Source organism: Drosophila obscura, unplaced genomic scaffold (genome assembly GCF_018151105.1).
Source record: "Drosophila obscura isolate BZ-5 IFL unplaced genomic scaffold, ASM1815110v1 contig_1, whole genome shotgun sequence".
In the NCBI taxonomy this organism is placed as follows: Eukaryota; Metazoa; Arthropoda; class Insecta; order Diptera; family Drosophilidae; genus Drosophila; species Drosophila obscura.
The window spans coordinates 9,138,703-9,146,075 of record NW_024542679.1 but is presented as its reverse complement, the minus strand read 5'-3'; positions in this window follow the sequence as shown (position 1 = coordinate 9,146,075).

Here is a 7,373-nt window from a genome sequence, read left to right as displayed (position 1 = left end):
TCCTTTTTTTCTCGCTGCTCCCTCTCTCTCTCTCTCTAGCCAACATTTTCTTTTTCTTTCTTTTTTCCGCTTTTTTCCTCCTTTAGGAACTTTTATACGCTTCGCTTTCCCTTCACTACTTTTCTTATGCTTTTTTTCTTTTTGATAATACGCTTGCTGGAGGGATTTTCGATCGCAAGTTTATAGTGGATAGTGGAGTGCATTGGGTATTGAAATACCCTGTCATGGATGATTCTATGATCGATAGCTGAGTGTAAACTAAATCCAAATGGCTTCGAGTAAAGAATAAATCGGAGCTGACGGATCTTCTCCTTTTTTTTCTTCCTGGAAAGGGTATTGTGGCGCACTCCCTACTCTTTGGATATTTTTCCAGCTTTCTTCTACGTTTTTGCCTGTGTTCAATTTCTGTTTTTCCTTTTGCATTTTGCGCTGGGCACAAAGTTGCCGCTTTATTGTTTCGATTTAAGTTACTTTGTATGCTGTCAACGTTGGGTAAGATGGTTATATAGCCAGTCGAAGAGGGGCAGCAGAGGGTTGCACAAGAAGGAGGAGGAGTTGGGATTGTTGGGGCATGGAACGAAAGGTTCTCGGCTCTCCGTGTTCTGGGTTTGGGGCTTGTGGCGTGCTTGTGGGGCGGCTGATTCCTTCGCTCGGACCCGCATTGAAATCGCCTGGGAGCCGCTTTTTGGTTTCATTGTTGCCCGTTTTTTTTTTTTATTTCATTGGAGAGAAAAGTGACGGCAGAAGGGGAGAGTGGCAAAGGGGAGCTGGGGGGCTGCTTGGGGCTTGTACTTTGATTTGTTGGGGTAGCCTGTCGGTTGGGGTGTCGGTCGCCTCGACTTTTATGCTCGTTTAATGGCTGCGAATTTACTCGCTTTATGCGTCTTCGATAAGCATTTATTAGCGCCATGAATGGAGCTGGAGCTGGAACTGGTTGGGGGATACGCTGGCGGAGGGCAAGCGGTAGATGGGGCGGGGGCGGGGTGTCTGCAGCATGGGGTAATGGCTAACGGTATTGGCCTCACTTTTTACTGTCGGCCGATGGGGCGTATGATTTATTTTTATGTTATTCATTTATTTTTTGAATCTTTATCCCTCTGCCTCAGCTCAGTGGCTTCTTGTGTGTCTCTTTTGGTGGCAAATAAGATTCCCCTTTTCCGGCATTAGCTAAATCCTGTCAAACATATGCCACCAGATCATCCTTCCCCTCAAGGGAATGTCTCGAAATGAAAGAGAGTGGAAATGTATAAAGTTCATGTATCTATGGCTATATCATGCTCTGCGATTTGCAGAGAGGTAAACATGTCTATCCCTGTAGATATATCTACTCCTTCTGCTCCTTTCTCGTACCTCTTTAAATTGGTCGCCCATCCGCATCCGCATGCCGCTTTTACCTCCCTCATCTCTCGGCTGCTGCTGCCGCATCCTCGTTTCCAAAGCCATCAACAGCAGCCACCCATTCCCTCTTACCCTCCCGCTCTCGCTCTCTTTCCTATCCCCCCCTCCCATCCCCTTTTGTGCCTTGGGTATATTGCAATTTTTGCTGCTGCTGCCCATAAAACTTTTCCACAATTTTTACATCCATTTTTTGTTTGCTTCTCCTTTGCAGTGCCACGCCTCCTTTTACGCTTTTTGCTGCCTTCATCCACGTCGTGGTGTTGGTTGGTTGGGTGCTGTAGGGTGGTGTGGGGGGGGGGGTTGCTGGTCGGCAGCGATGTAGTAGCATCAGCACAGTGGCAACAACAAGGACAACATTTACTTGTCTGCTTAACTGCAAAGACAAACCGTATACGTCTCCTCGCCCTGCCCTGCCCTGCCCTGCTCAGCCCTGCTGACAGCATCAGGATTTTCCTGCTATCTCCCATACCCCACTCGCCTCTCCTCTCCCTACCATCCGCTCCTCAACATGCTGCTTTGCCTGTCATCTAAAATTCATTTTTATACTTGTATTTTGCTTCAATTTTTTTTCCTTTTTTTTTCTTTCTTTTTTTACATTTGTTTTTTTTTCTCTTCTCTTTTTTATATTGTTTTTTTTTTTATATATTTTCCCTTTGCTGTTTTGTTCGTTTTGCTTTCGTTTTTGCCATTTTCTTTTCTTGAGCCATTTTTATTATTTTTGTCATAAGCTCTTTCCCCGTCTCTTTTTTTCACCCACTCTATCCATATATAGCTCTCTCTCTCGCTCTTTCTGTTTGTGTGAGTGGCGGCTTCTTTATATATTTTTCATTGTGCCACACTGGCGCACATCCTGCCAGTGCTGCCCCTGCCCCTACCCCACTCTCTGCCGCATCCACTCCACTCCTCTGCTCTGCTCTGCTCTTCGCCTCCACAGAGACTCACAGAAGTCAAATACGTTTTAATATCTTTTCTCTCTTGACATTTTCACTACAGTTATGTTGCCATTTTTCCCCCAACTCCTGTGTGTGTGTGCCATGTGTGTGTGTGTGTGTGTGGGTGAGTGTTTTTTCTTCTCTTTCGATTTTCGTTGTTGTTGTTGTTGTTGTTGGCATATCATCCATGGCTCCATCGGATGGCGCTGCTCGCAGCTTTTTCCCAGCTTTTTCCACAGCTTCCACATCGTCGAAAGCCGCGCCGCCAGTTACTTGCCAGGTTTTCTTCTTTGTACGCTCCTCCCTACCTCATTCCCTGCCACCCCTCCTGCTCCATCGTATTCTCCATCTTTTGAGTGTTCTTCTTCCCCCTATATAGTATCTGTGTGTGTGTGTGTGTAAAAGTATGTCGCCAGCAAAGTGTATCCTCTGTATCCCCTCGTATCCTCTCATGTGTATGTGTGTGTGTGTGTGGGTGTATTTTCATGGCAAACGCATCATCCTTCGCCTCTGCCAGGACTATAATGTCTGTCCTTCCATGTACGGGTATGCGTAAGTGTGCTTGTGTGTGTGTGTGTGTGTGTGTGTGTGTGACACAGCTTAATGCCTTTGCCATCATTTCTACCTCCCACACCCACACCCACACCCCCACTATAGCCCACGAATCGTCGTCGTCGTAGTCCTTCGTCCTTCGCCTGATGTTGCAGGCTGCTGCTGTCATTGTAGGAGCCACCAACATGCTCGCTTTTTTCTCTTTCCTTCTTTCTTTCTTTCTTTCTTTCTCTCACCAAAATCCAATCCTCTGGATCCCTTCCTGCTGCCCCCCTTCCCTTCCCTTCCCTTGCCAACCCACTCGATGCAAGCGTAACATTTTGCGCCACAATTTTCCTACACTTTTTTTGTGTGTGTGTGTGTTTTTTTTTTGCTCAGTTGTCTTTTGCTTTTGCAAAAGTCGTTCGCTGTCAATACTCTAACCGAACAGAACAGAGGATCCTTGGGGCTTTCGGGCAGAGTATTTCCGATTTCCAGATTTTAATCTATCATTTATTATTCCATCATAGCAAGTACATATATTGCTCAGATTCATGGGTAATGCCCTACCTACATCACTTCAGATATCTAATCTGTTAATCCATCCTTTTGTAGAGCATTCCAGCTTCGCTCGTTTATCTACAGATTCCAACGACCTACCGTTTCGGTGTCCTTCTGCTGCCTTTCCTCTCCTACCACATCTGCATCAACAGCCAACCCCCCAGCCACCCTTCTCCACCATCACCACTATTGCCTTTCCATCTCTGTCTCTGTTGGCCTGTCCCTGGTCCTGTGTGGCATGCAATTTTTTTTCGCTTCCCTGTTTGGCTGCTGACTTGAGCTTTTAAAAATATTTTTGTTGAATTCTCCGCACGCCAACGCCAAACACACACAGCACATTATCCGCATGTACATATGTATGTACATATAATGGCAGTACATACATATGTATGTATGTATATTTTTGCGAGCCGTGAATGGTCAATCCCCCAGCCATTGTGACCACCCCACCCGGCCAGTCTGCTGGCATGTGTAAACATCAGTACAACATTTCCGCTTGTCCGCCAATCTACCAATCTACCAATTCTGAATGCCACCAGATCCCTGCTCCCCTCCCCCCAAACACGAGAAGTACATTCCGAATTACAATCCCCAATTACCATCACCTGAATGCATAATTAAATACAAACGGTTTTCCTTTTAATCTGCGGATGCAAAGCAAAGCAAAACACGAGGACACGGATGACACGACCTCACCACAACTGCCCCCCCCCCCACCACACAGCCAAAGCCTTGGAAAATCCCTACTCCCCCTCCTCCTCTTGCTACCCCCGAACACAACAAGAACAACCGCAAATAAATAATTAAAACGGAAAATTCCACAAAATGCAAAAAGGTCAGCGCGCATACAATTTTTGGTAAAATCGAATATTAAATTACCAAATAAAAAAAAAAAAAAAAAAACAAACGAACGAACGAACGAAAAAGCGAACGAGAAGTCGGCTCGACTTAACCCAACTTAACTGCTTGACAGCAAATTTTGTAAAATGTAATTAACCAGCGACCAAAAAGGGCGAGCAGCAGAGAGAAGAGAAAGCGGTGCGAAGAGAGAGAGAGAGAGAGACCAGCACAAGGGAGAGAGAAATGAGCGGCCCCAAAACAACAACAGGCGAATGTTGGCAGGAGGAGGCGGTGAGGCGGGGGAGCTGACAGGCGGGAGGCTGTTATAAAAGCCCCATGAAATGGTGGGGGAAAATCAACAGAACTCGTTGACATAATTTTCAAGCATCCCAAAGTGTGAGAGAAGGAAGACAGAGAGAATCAGAATCAGAATCAGGAAAAGTGTGAGAGAAAGCCAGAAAATAAGTAGAAATGAGTGGAAATGTGTGAGAGAGAGAGAGAGAGAGAGTGAGCGAGGGACAGGACATGCTATGTGCGGTGTTTATGGAATTTTGTGGGCCACTGTGCTGTGCTGCGGCATTTGCTGTGCGCCCAGTGGAAAGTGCTGGACTAGGCGATACCCGATACGCATTACGCTTCTCAGGAAATCAAAAGAGAAATGCAATGAAAATCAAATTGAATTGGAATAACAGAGGAATAAAGAAGCAAAAATGTGCATAGCAGAGAAAAAAACAAATATAAAGAGTACATAAAAAAAGGCATAATAAATGTAAAATATAAATAACTGTGGAGTTACAGTTACAAAACTAATCGGTTCAAATAAAAGTAATTAAAAATATCAGCAAAAAACAATATTTATAATACCTCTTTACTATATGCCTATTCTAAGCTTATCTTAAATCAGAAAAAATCATCAGTAAATACCTACAAAAGGTATTCAGATTATACTCAACTGTAAAGTCATATTTGGCAGCTACAAAACACCGCCAGAGGAGCTCCAAATGTGCATTCAAAAGACACAGCTCTACCACACCACACCTCTAGGCAGTTGCCCATCTGAAACCCACATGAAACTATCTAAAATACCATCACATCAACACTAAATAGGTACCACACAAACCGCCCTATGGAACATCCCAAATGCTCGGAAAACACTCACCCGAAAGTTACTCTATCCAATTCCCCCCACTCTCCTCATATCATCACTAAATAGTGGGTGGTGGGTGGTGAGTGGATGGTTGGGTGCACAGAAAACTCCGGCATGGCATTCCGTTTTTCGGTTTTCTGTTTGGAAACCATTTGTTGAACCTTTTATTCGTTTTTGTTTTTTGTTTTGTTTTTGTGTGTCCTGCTTGTTCGGCCACAAAATTTGCGCCTCATTTTCACAGCCACACCAACAGCAGCAGCAGCAGCAGCAAGAGGGAAAGAGAGTTAGAGGGAGAGAGAGAAATTCTCAGTCGCTATTCGTTCTCTCTCTCTCTCTCTCTTTGCGCACACGTGGCCTGTCAGGAAACATGCTAAGCAGCGGCTTCCACATGCTGAAAGTCATTTTGATGGGCCAACAAATTCATCCACTCTACAGCCAGGACACCCACCCACCCATCCTGCTGCAGCAGTCCATTGCCCATGCCACCCACCCATCCCAACTGCCACAATATATATTGCCTAGCCAGCCACCCAAAAGGGACCCCTGGGGGCCTTCAACCCTCCAGGCCACACACTTCGCTTCGGCCCACCTCAATTCAATTTAACTTTCAACTTTAGCTCTCGCTTTTCTCTCTCCTCTCTCCTCTCTCTTTCGCTCTTTCACTCTCTTTCTCTTTTGCCACCCATCCACCCACCCCTCTGGTTTGGTTCAAGGCAAAATGTTGAGCACATTTCCACATTACAGTTTTTCCAAGCACTTTTCGCCTGCTGTTATTTCTGGGCGCCCAGTCAACTCCCGCGTTTGTCGAACGCAACCAACGAGCGAACGAACGAACCAACGAACGAACCAACGAAAGGCGAGCGAGCGAGTGCGACAAACGACAACGAGTGGGTCGGACAGACATCGAGTGGGCGAGACGGACAGACAGACAGCGAGCGAGTGAGTGAGTGAGTCAGTGCGACAGTCGGTAGGGGGTGTCCTGGGTTTGGGTTTCGCTTTAGTTGAATTGTGTTTGTGAGGAGTTTGGGGGGAGGGAGCGGCTCGGTCTCTGGGCCTGGCCTGCGCCTCCTACTCTCTCTCGCTACTGATTGTTACTGTTGTTGGCAAACGACTGCGCTTTTATCGTTTATTTGTGTCTGAGAGTCCTAGGGGTTGGAGGTTGGGGTTCGTTTCGCTTGAGCAAGGGGTTGCATGGAGCAGCAGTCAGCAGTGAGCAGTGGGTGCTAAGAAAGCAGTAAGAGAGCGAGTGGATGGGGATGGGGGAGGGGAGGGGTTCGCAGAAAGGCAGAGCTAGTGGGCAGGGACTGTTGCTAGTCAGAGCTAGGAGTGGTGGTGGGCTGGGGCTGGGGCTTCCATGTGCTTCAAAGCCAAGTGCCCAGGCACCTCGAAACAAAGCGGGAGCCCCCACAAGAAAATCGTTTAGCGGATGAAGGGACTTAAAGGGTGAAAGACTTGCGTCCCTAAGGGCGTAAAATTAATACCAGAAGACCAAGTGGAGTGGCGTGGCGTGGCGTGTACCAAACAACTAAACAACCAAACCAACCAACAAAAATCAAACCCAAATCGCAACTGCAATCACAATTCCAGACATATTCCAGTGGTTCATCATTTAAGGGCACTGCATTTGAGGGATGGCGAGAGAAGAGAAGAGATCTCTCCCCTCATTCCCTCATTCGCATAGGAAAATAAAATATTGTCTGGGGTTTTATTTTACGGACAGCTCAGAGCAGCATTTCATTCCTAAATTCAATTGCCACATCCGCTCGGGCTGCCCTGCCTCGGCCCTCGTCCTGCGACTTGTCACGGGTGGTTGGAAGATGCGGATGCTGCCCTCTGAAACCACTTTAGCGGGTGTTTTTGGCTGTGGAGAACCAGAAGCAGAACCAGAAGCAGAACAAGAAACCCCCGTTTCTGATCCTTGAGGGTGGATGTTGTCATGGTCACTCGATTGCTGCAATTAATAT